The sequence below is a fragment of the Peromyscus leucopus genome, chromosome 4, assembly GCF_004664715.2.
Source record: "Peromyscus leucopus breed LL Stock chromosome 4, UCI_PerLeu_2.1, whole genome shotgun sequence".
NCBI classification, from domain to species: Eukaryota; Metazoa; Chordata; class Mammalia; order Rodentia; family Cricetidae; genus Peromyscus; species Peromyscus leucopus.
The window spans coordinates 94,783,885-94,794,904 of NC_051066.1; the positions used below are offsets into that span (position 1 = coordinate 94,783,885).

The 11,020-nt window shown below is 50.2% G+C and overlaps 1 protein-coding gene across 1 annotated transcript in view; it reads left to right on the forward strand.

Annotated features, from left to right (window-relative positions):
* The window catches only part of Spint1 (serine peptidase inhibitor, Kunitz type 1), a 120,570-nt gene that overhangs the window by 99,876 nt on the left and 9,674 nt on the right, over nt 1–11,020 (forward strand). The window lies entirely within an intron of this gene.

The following is an 11,020-nucleotide window of genomic DNA, read 5'->3' on the forward strand; positions in this document are numbered from 1 at the left end:
GAATGGGCATGTGCAGAGGATTTGCCCTGGGTTTGTCTCTCTCGAAGCTGGACAGAGCTGGAAGAATGGATGAGGCCACAGGGACTGGGAGAATCAGCTTTCCTGAGTCGGCTTGCCCAGGCTGAGATGCTAATCAGGGGGTTTCCAATCTACTCCATGCCCAGCTTCCTCTAAGGCTCAGGATAGTCCCTAGGGTGCCAATCCTCTCTCTGCAGCCACAAACATACCCCATGGTGAGCAACTCACAACTCATGAAAAACCAAAACTAAAACAACCACCCCAGGCGAGGGAAAAGCTGCCGAGATGCCCCCAGCCCTCAGCCTGTTCACAGTAAGGCAAAACAGACCCAACAGACGCCCTTCCTAATGGAAGCCATTGCGGGAGGCAAACTTGGCCCCACCCCCAGCTCCGGCATGGTGACCCAGGATCTGGGTGCTTATTTGAGTGCCAGGAGCACGCACATGCTCCACGGCTTGGTCATCATTCTCTGTTGGCTCTAGTGCACACACAGGGTATCAAACAGGAAAACATTCAGGGAACCGTTCCCACAGCCTGAGCCCACAGCAGAGGGAAGAACACCACGACCTCACTCTTCCTGCCCAAAATGAAACAGGAAAGCGGCTCCTAGGCTCTTGGGGGCGGGGGAAACTGGGCTGGGACAGAAGGCGAGATGACGAGGCTCCCATGTGGGGGACAGGTAGGACACCCGCGAGTCTGCACGTCCACACCACCAGGCTGGGCTACATTGCCAGATGGTCAGAGAAGAGCCCTGGAGGGGTCCTGGCTGCTGGCTCAACCCATTTACCACCTCTGTTACCCTAGCCAGGGAGCTGAGAGCACCCAACACGTCACCCCTGCTTCCTGGCACAAGTGGGAGCCCATGCAAGGACTTGGTGCCCTATGCTTATTATGGGTGCTCCAACCTGCAGCCCACGCGAGGCCCTCCCCCTAGCAACTCAGAAGTGGGTTCCAGTTCTCACTTGGAGTGTAAACAAATTATAATCCTTCTCTCCTAGGATTTCCTGAAGGTCTCTCCTTGAGGGACCAGCCCCCTCCCCAGAGGTAAGGCTCTCTTGATCACTTAAGTGTCCAGGAGACTTGGCATTCAAACAAGACTAGATTATAGCTCTACACCCGCAGTCAAGTGCTCTCAGTAGCCTAGCAAATGCTCATCTTTGTTTGTGTACTTTTAAAGCGAATTCAGAGTTTAGAAGTTCCTCAGCAGCCTGGAGTTACTGTCCTGTCTAAAGAATTGGTCTGACCTCCCGGTGACCTTCGGCCCCGAGGACAGCTGCTTTTCCAGCGCTTGTTGGCTGGTGACCACCTGGAGATCCTTGTGCTCTGGGTTGGGAGGGGCCGCGAAGAAGGCAGCGGTGCTTTTATTGGCGGGCTCAGGCAAGGCCACAGTGGATCCCGTCCAGGGGCAGATGAGGATATAAGGGTTCCACTCAGGCTAGTGGAGGCCACAGGACTCAACCAACATGTACTGTGTTACACCCCTGCCGGGGGCGGGGGCTACAGCGTCCTCCCTTAGCTCCCTCCTCCGCCTGTCGGTGTTGTCTCCCCGTGGGTCCGCACCATCTGTGGGCCCAGCCCTCCGCCCCGTGTGACCTGCCGCATTCCGGGAAGGAGATGGAAGTGATTCACTCAGGGAACTGTGACTGTCCCTTCCCAGGGAAGGGATGCTCCCGGGAGGTCCCAGTGGCCTTTCCCCAGGGGGGCCGCGCCCACTGCCCCTCTCGCCCCAGGGTGTCCCCGGCCGGGTGGGACTGGGCCGAGAAAGAGTCAGGTGCGCCCGCCCGTCGGGGTCAGCCCTCCACCTGCCGCCACGGCCGGGCGCCCGGGAGCTCTGCGGCTCCCCGCCCTCTGCTCTTTGTTACAGCCCGACTTCCTGTTTGTGGTCACCGACCCGGGCTCACTTCCCGGGCCGGGAAGCCGCCGAAGGCCGCGAGTTTCTCGGAGACACTCCCACTGGGTCCCGCCTCCTGCCTCCTCCGGATCCGCCGCCCCCCGCCCGGGAACCCGCGCCCGCGGTAGCCGCGGCCCGCGGGAGTCTCCAGCGGGCGTCACGGCGGGATGGCAGGGCGGCCACCGGACACCAGAGGGCGCTGCGCGGCCGCCCAGGCTGCTGTCCCGCTGGAGGGACTAAGCTGGGGACCAGTGCAGGAATCTTAAATCACTTTGCTCCTCTGCTCAGCAGAGGGTCCTGGTTCTGTACGGCTAAGCTGAGAGAGTAACTGGAAGGAGACCAGTGTGATGCTTTCCTCCACATATTGTCCTGGTGTTCAGAGGAACAAGGCCCCTTCACCCGCTAAAGCCAACTCCGACACATCCCCACCCTCCTCCAGCCACCTCCTGCAGGTGCTCATTCTGACCTGAATGGAAGAGAGCAGTTAGAGCTAGTGACTAAAACTAAACTCTCTTCCAAAGCCATTCCTCACTGCCAAGTGATCTGGGACATCCATTTCTTCAACACTCATTGAACCCCTGTGTTATCATAGGCCAGACATTGATGGCAAAGCATAGTTGCTTATCTGAAGGGACTGATCCATCTGGAGAGGCTAACCAGTAAGGTTTGCTTGGTTTTTGGTTTGTTTGGTTTTTGGTTGTTGTTGGTTTTTTTTTTGGGGGGGGGGTGGCGGTTCAAGACAGAATTTCTCTGTTTAGTCTTTACTGTCTTGGAACTCACTCTGTAGACCAGGCTGGCCTCGAACTCAGAGATCCACCTGCCTCTGCCTCCCGAGTGCTAGGCTTAAAGGCGTGCATGCACCACCACCACCACCACCACCACCACCACCACCACCACCACCACCACCACCACCACCACCACCTGGCTTGTTTGTTTTGTATTTTGAGGCAGGGATTTAGATTAGGCAGGCCTTGAACTCCTTCAGTAGCCAAGGATGATCTTGTCTTGGGGTCAGGAGAAAGGGGTAAACTCACCTGAAGCCACTTGTAATCGTGAGCTACAGCGGTTGCAGTTACAAGCTGCTGTGACTCCAGGATTGTGTCCTCCAAAGGACAAGAAATGAAGCCTGGGAACTCCAGAGCTGAACGTTTGGACCAACACCACTAATCATAGAGGAAGAAAAGCTGGCCACTAGGGCATCTTTAACCCCAGCAATTGGAACACAGAGTGGGGTTGAGTTCTAGGCCAGCGTGGTCTACATAGCAATTCCAGGACAGCCTGGGCTACAGAGATCCTGTCTCAAACACTATCAACAACAATGAGAGAGAAAGAGAGAGAGACAGAGGGACCGAGACAGAGAGAATCCTGAGGGGTTTCAAGAGAGGACCCTGCTCAAGTGTCAAGGGCTATGTGCTTTTAAACAGTTCCAGAACCAAGAAGACAAGAGCAAATAATGGCCTATCTTCTTCTCCCGCACGAGATGCCCTATTTCTTTTCCTGTCATTAGAACCACCATGAAATAGTCGAGTTACGGAACTGTCATCCCACGGATTGATTGTCTTTGACTCACGAAGCACCTGCAGGCAGAGGGGCTTTGATCCATGGAGCATCTGGGATAGTGTCAGTGGGTTCAGGTGGTGGGTGCCTGGCCTTAACTGCCTGACTCACACTTTGCTGTCTCACAGGTGACCCTAAGTGACTGTGGAGGGGCTAGAGCAAAGATCAATCAGGCTACTTCACACTGAGGAGGGGTGTTGACATTGACAGCAATTAGGATCCCCATTAAGAGACTGTCAATGGCCCGCCGGTAGCAGTTAGGTAAAAGATCCGTCTCAGGTTGTATGGATGACATTATGGGTTCCAATGGAGAATACACAAATAATACATTGTAAGATAAACAAGCAAATACAACTCAAGATCAATAATACAAATGTAGGTGATAGAAAGGGCCAGATCCAGTGCATTCTTTCTTCTAGACTCCGACCTTGCAAGAACCTTGAGCCATGTTATTATCCATAAAAAAACCTTTTCTTTTTGTTTTGTCTTTGAGACAGGCTTTCTCTGTGTAGCCCCGGTTGTCCTGGAACTCTCTCTGTAGACCAGGCTGGCCTTGAACTTAGAGATCTGCTTGCCTCTGCTTCCAAGTGCCAGATTAAAGGCATGGGCCACTACTGCCCAGCCTAAAAGAACTTTTTTTTTTTTTTTGGTTTTTCGAGACAGGGTTTCTCCTGCGTAGCTTTGCGCCTTTCCTGGAGCTCACTTGGTAGCCCAGGCTGGCCTCGAACTCACAGAGATCCGCCTGGCTCTGCCTCCCGAGTGCTGGGATTAAAGGCGTGCGCCACCACCGCTGTTGTGGGTGGGAGACAAACTCATGTTCTCTGAAACAAAGCCAGTGCTCTTAACCACTGAGCCATCTCTCTAGCCCAGGCCTCTAGTTTTGAAGGACAATATCAGCCAACAAATAAAAGCTCTGTTGTTGAGTTTCAGTTACTTGGAGGCCCAAGGAAACTATAGGACTTGGGAAAGAGTGTGACTACTTAACTGGAACTCAAGTGTAGTGAAAGTATAAACCTGAACCTTGAAGATAGCTCCAATGGTCATGGTGGATCCACAGAAGAGCTTGGGGGCAGTGGTTTGATCACGTGTAGGGTGGCATTTCATAGTGGAGAGCGCTTGTTTTAGGAAGGATCCTAAGCTAGAAAAGCCTTCTGATGGGGGAAAGTTTGAACCTTAAAGGCCTGTGTGTCAGGGAAGACATTTGCTATGCTGTTTCAACCCCACCGGAGAATGGACAGCATTGGGCAAAGACAGGAGCCACACGAATAAAAACAGCCTGTCCCTGTAAGCTAACTCCAATGGTAGGGCCATATCTGAGTTCACATAAATACTTCTCTGGAAGATATCCCTGTCTGAATACTCCAGAGGGATCCCAGGGGCCCGTGGGATAAAATCTGAAGGTCTGTCCTGGGAAATAATCATCTCCATAGAGAGGCTGATCTCAGGTTGACTGGTTAGGAGGTATTGAGCATTTAGATTCCTAGAGAAAAGCAGCAGGCATGTAGATGGGGTAGGAAGCCCAGAGCCCCATAAGCATTCAACACGGAGAGAGTTAGAAACAGTGCAGGTTACACCCTCAACCGCTCCCCAGTGACACATTTCTCCAGCAAGGCCAAACTCTAAAACAGTACCACCAGCTGGGGACCAAGTATTCAATGTCTGAGAGGAGACATGGTTTCACTATGTCACTCTAACTGGCCTGGAACTTGCCATGTAGACCAGGATGGCCCTAAACTCGTAGAGATCACCTGCCTCTGCTCCCAAGGGCTGGCCTTATGTTGTTGTTGTTGTTGTTGCTTTTCATTTTTGGTTTTTCTCTGTGTAGCCCTGGCTGTCCTGGAACTCACTCTGTAGACCAGGCTGGCTTTGACCTCATAGAGATCTTCCTGCCTCTGTCCCACACCCCAGTGCTGGGATTAAAGATGTTCACCACCAGGCCCAGCTGCCTTACTACTATTTTTAATGATGTAAATGCAGGCGTACCTTGTAGGGGTGTGTGCACATGAGCGTAAGGATCCACAGAGGCCAGAGGAGTATTGCTGGTGGTTTGAATGAGAATGGCTCCAGGTCTGAATACTTGGTCCCTATTGGTGGAACTATTTGGAAGACCAGGAGGTGTGGCTTTGTTGGAGGAGGTGAGTCACTAGAGTTGGCTTTGAGGTTTCAAAGGACTCCATTCCCAGGACTCTCTCACTGCTTCCTACTTGTGGACCAGGAAGTGAGCTCTCAGTTTTTCCTGTCACTGTGCCCTTGTCATGGACTCTGATCCTCTGAAACCCTAAGGCCAATAACTGCTCTCCTTTGTAAGTTTTCCGTGGCCATGGTGTTCTGACCACAGCAATAGAATAGAAGCTGGAGAAATCCCCTGGAGCTGGAGTTGCAGGCAGTTGTGAGCCTCTACGTGTGGCTACTGGGAACACAGCTCAGCTCCTCTACAAGAATAGCAAACACCGTTAACAACCAAGCCATCTCTCCAGCTTTAAAAGGTATTGCTGTTGGGGAATTAAAGAGGAATCGTAGATGGATTTTAGTAGGGCAAGTTGTTTGCCCTTCCAATTTGTCCCTTGATGGCCCACACCCTCAGACTAATTTCCGTTTCTATTACAAAAAGGATGAGTCTTCATCCTGGGGGCATAGGGACGGTGGTCCCCAAGTGAGGCCAATTTGTCCCAAAAGGGCCATAGGAGGATTATTACTTTGGGGGGGGACTATTGGGAAGGCATGTGAGAAGAGAAGTCTGCACTAGCTTCATTTCTGTTGCTGTGATTAAACAAGCCGGCACAAAGCGACTCAGAAGAGGAAGAGTGGATTTGACTCAACCCTAACAGGTTACTGTCCACTGTTTGGGGAAGTCAATGCACCAGTCACATGACATCTACAGTCAGGAGCAGAGGAAGGTGAATGCTATGCTGCCTGCCTGCTTTCCAGCTAACTCCGGCTAGCTTTCTACCAGCAGGGCCTTCTGCCCAGTTTTCCCTTTATCAGTTAACAATCAAGACAATTCCCTAGCCAGGTGCCTTTCATTTCAGCCTCGGGAGGCACAGCCAGGCAGATCTCTATGATTTCAAGGCCAGTCTGATCTACACAATGAGTTCTATGCCAGCCAAGAGTGAGGCCTACATAATGAGACCCTATATCAAAAAAAAAAGAAAGAAAGAGAAGAAAAAAGAAAAGAAAAAGAAAGAAAAAAAGAAAAAAAGAAAGGAAGGAAGGAAGGAAGGAAGGAAGGAAGAAAGAAAGAAAGGCAACCTTCTAGACATTCCCATAAACAACCTGATGAAGACAATTACTTAACTGAGCCTCTCTTCCCAGGGGATTCTTTTTTTTTTTCTTTTCTTCTTTCTTTGGTTTTTCAAGTCAGGGTTTCTCTGTGTAGCTTTGGTGCCTTTCCTGGATCTCACTCTGTAGCCCAGGCTGGCCTCGAACTCACAGGGATCCGCCTGCCTCTGCCTCCCAAGAGCTGGGATTAAAGGCGTGCGCCACCACTGGCCAGCTTTCCCAGGTGACTCTAAGCCATACATATTGACATTTAAAACCAACATGACGCCCTCCCCAGCTATAACTGAGGGAAGGGTGAAGAGAGCCAGCGCCTTTTCTGAGGCTTTCAGCACAGTTGCAGAGCAGCAGAAAATAAGAGAGCTGGCTGGGGGTGAAGAGCAGCCGCTGCTCTTGGAGAGACCTGGGTTCAGTTCTCACAACCTCCACAGTGGCTCAAGACCATCTGTAACTCCAGTTCCAGGAGGTCTGATGACCGCTGCTGGCTCCTCGGGCACTACACACACACACACACACACAACACACCACACACACACTCCACACACGCACACACGCACACGCGCACACACCACACACGCACATGCACACAAACACACACACACCACAGGCACGCACACGCACACGCACACACACACACACACGCATGCACACACACACACACACGCGCGCGCGCACACACACGCACACGCACCACGCACACACACACACGCACACACACGCGCGGCGCGCGCACACACACACACACACGCACATGCACATGCACACGCACACGCACACAAACACACGACACACATATATACAAGCAGGCAAAACACTCATACACATAAAATAAAGAATTTTTTTTTTGTTTTTCAAGATAGGGTTTTCTGTGTAGCCCTGGTTGTCATGGAACTAGCTTTGTAGACCAGGCTGGCCTCAAACTCAACAGAGATTCACCTGCTTTTGCCTCCCAAAATGCTGAGAATAAAAGCGTGTGCCACTAATCTTGGCTATTTTGGGTTTTGTTTGGTTTTGTGTTGTTTGTGTTTTTGGTTTTTTTGTTGTTCTTTTTCAAGACAGGTTTTTTTTTTTTTTGTTTTTTTTTTTTGTGTAGTTTTGGTGCCTGTCCTGGATCTTGCTCTGTAGATCAGGCTAGCCTTGAACTCACAGAGATCTGCCTGGCTCTGCCTCCTGAGTGCTGGGACTAAAGGCGTGCGCCACTACCACCCGGCTTTGTTGTTTTTGAGACAGGGTCTTACTATGTATCTCTGAGTGTCCTGGCACTCACTGTGTAGACCAAGTTGGCTTTGAACTCACAGAGATCCACCTGCCTCTGAAAATCAAACCCTACAAAACAAAAAAGAGTTCTGGGAACACAGCTTGGTGATTAAGAATTTGCCTAGCATATATAAGCCCTTCTGGACCAATCTATAAATTGCTTGGCAAGAAAAGAGAATAAGGCGGCTAGAGTTCGCCTCCATTGAGTCTAAGTATTTAGCCTGATCACATTTCTAAGGTACTCAATTCTTCAGAGCTGAGTCAGGTGGAGAGACAGACTGTGACTCTGCCCTGGGTACAATGGAAAGTGGTAAGTCTTAAATGGAAATAATTAGTCAGCCAGGCATCAGACAATGGCTAGAGAGCTTCAGCCCTTGTTAAAGCCACAAGGTGAATGCCATTCCTATTATTTCACATTGAAGGAGATTGATGACCAGTGACAACATGGTTAGGGTGGCCAGCTGATGGCTGGTGGAGGGACTCAAATCTGAACTTAGAGACCATGTCTGGGCAGGCCGGGCATCCTGCTAGAATTAGCAGTTTTAAAAGGTAACTTTATCCTTAAGCATAATTGATGTGTGCAAGTCTTTATGTCCCAAAGCAAATGCTTCCCCTGTCTCAGATAAACAGACTTGTCAGCAACAGTTGTTGACTGAAGCGTGTGGAATGAGAAGTGAGAAGAAAAGGATCACAAGGAAATGGGAAGTGGCTGCTTTCTTAAGGAGAACAATGAGGAAAGGTTAATTTGGGAAAGATCCAAAAGAGGAAGCCACCAGGTGCACATCATGTGCACGACACATGTGACTGCAAGGTGGAGGTGATGCTTGGGCCCATCACCTCTCCTGGGCTGGTGGCTCTGTGGGTATGACATCAGCAGCCCCTTCCTGGAAGTCTTGGAGCAGGAAAGCTATGGTGTTGTTTGCTTCTGGTGTCGAAGAAAGCAGGCCACTAAGTGAGAGAAATACTGGTGAAGGGAAACGAGGGCTGGGGGCCTGCGAAGACCGCAACAGGAGCTGTTTAAGAGCCCTGGACAGCTGGGCAGTGGTGGCGCACGCCTTTAATCCCAGCACTAGAGAGGCAGAGCCAGGCGGATCTCTGTGAGTTCGAGGCCAGGCCTGGTCTACAGAGTGAGATCCAGGAAAGCGCAAAGCTACACAGAGAAACCCTGTCTCGAAAAACCAAAAAGAAAAAAGAAAAAAAAAAAAAAAAAAGAGCCCTGGAAAACTTCGTTGTTTTTTTTTTTTTTTTTTTTTTTTTTTTTTTTTTTTTTTCTGAGACAGGGTTCTCTATGTAGTTTTGGAGCCTGTCCTGGAGCTCACTCTGCAGAACAAGGTTCGCACGAACACACAGAGATCTGCCTGGCTCTGCCTCCAGAGTGCTGGATTAAAGGCGTGTGCCACTACTGCCCAGCATCCCTGACAACGTTTGTGGAGATTTCTATTTTGAGATTGCTGAACTTGTGTCGGCAGTATGTGAGATATTACCCTGACTTTTTCAGGGTAAGAGTGTATCTTCTCACTGGGGGTGGTGCACACACCTTTAGTCCCAGGACTCAGGAGGCAGAAGCAGGCGGATCTCTGTGAGTTCAAGACCAGCCTGGTCTACAGAGGAAGATCCAGGACAGTCAAGACTAAAGAAACTCTGTCTCAACAAAAGACAACTCCCACCCCCAAAAAGAGTGCATGTCCCCCCCCCCATTGTTCTCACTACTTTGTGGATGCCCTTAGGTATGCCACTACTATATTGACTCCGCTGGGCCTTCAAAGAGGATTACATTTGGGGAGCTCCTACCTTGATGGAAGGAGGCCTATCAAATGATTGTCGTCAGCAAGGACGCTTGTAGCTAGGCTGTCTGTGTTTAGACCCAGGATCTGTAACTACAGCTGTGCCACTGTGAGCTGCCCGCCTGACTCACCCGTGGACTTCTCTGTGAAGTTATATTTACCTTCCAACAGAGTGGAGAAGTATATGATTTTATTTACATATTTATTTTGGAACAAGGTCTTACTATGTAGCCCTGGTTGGCCTGAAACTTACTATGTAGCCCAGGCTGGCCTTGACACTCTAGAGATCCACCTATAGATTCTCCTGGCAGATGCCTCCTAGGAGAAGTTGATCATTTAGAATGGATGCAAACTGTCTGGCATGTGGGAAAATAACCAATAGATCCTTGTTTCTGGTATATAACTGTGAGGTGCAGAGGACGGATGACAGATGTGACCTAAGGGGTTTGTAGGCATCGAGTGAGTGTATAACTCTGTGAGGATCAGATCAGGGGCCGGTTTGGTTGGGTAGGAAAAGGTCTGCAAAAAGAATATCACGGACGTGTCCCCTAGGTGGTTCAGACAAATGTGTTTTTTAAATTTTTATTTATTTTTTCAAATGTGCTTTTTATATACTTAAACATCATAGTTGAGTTTCCATGCCAGTAAGTGCAGGACACGGAATTGTTTCCAGTGGCTTCACAGATTTAATGGGCTTTATCAACGTTAAGTTATCATCTATGGCTGGATGTTTAAGTTTTTCTATGTGCTTATGCCTGTGTGTGTGCTCATTTCTGTCATGTGAATTGACCATAATTTACTTCAACTTTTAGACAGCTACTTAGTGAGACTCTGTCTCAAAAAGAAAAAGATGCCAGGCATAGTGTGGTGTGGCGGCGCGGCGGCGCGCGGCGGCGGCGGCGGCGCGTGGTGGTGTGGTGGTGCGCACGCCTTTAATCCCAGCACTGGGAAGACAGAGGCAGGCGGATCTCTGTGAGTTTGAGGCAGCCTGGTTTACAGTATGAACGTGAATATTCACTTAGACTGATGAAAGACATCACAAAAATTGCAAGTTTTTGCTAAGTATAGGGCACACATCTGTAAACTCGGGTGACTAGAAAAGGAGGATCATAGCGGCGCGGCGGCGTTGCACGCCTTTAATTCCAGGATTGGGAGACAGAGCCAGGCAGATCTCTGTGAGTTTGAGGCCAGCCTGGTCTACAGAGCAAGATCCAGGAAAGGCGCAAAGCTACACAGA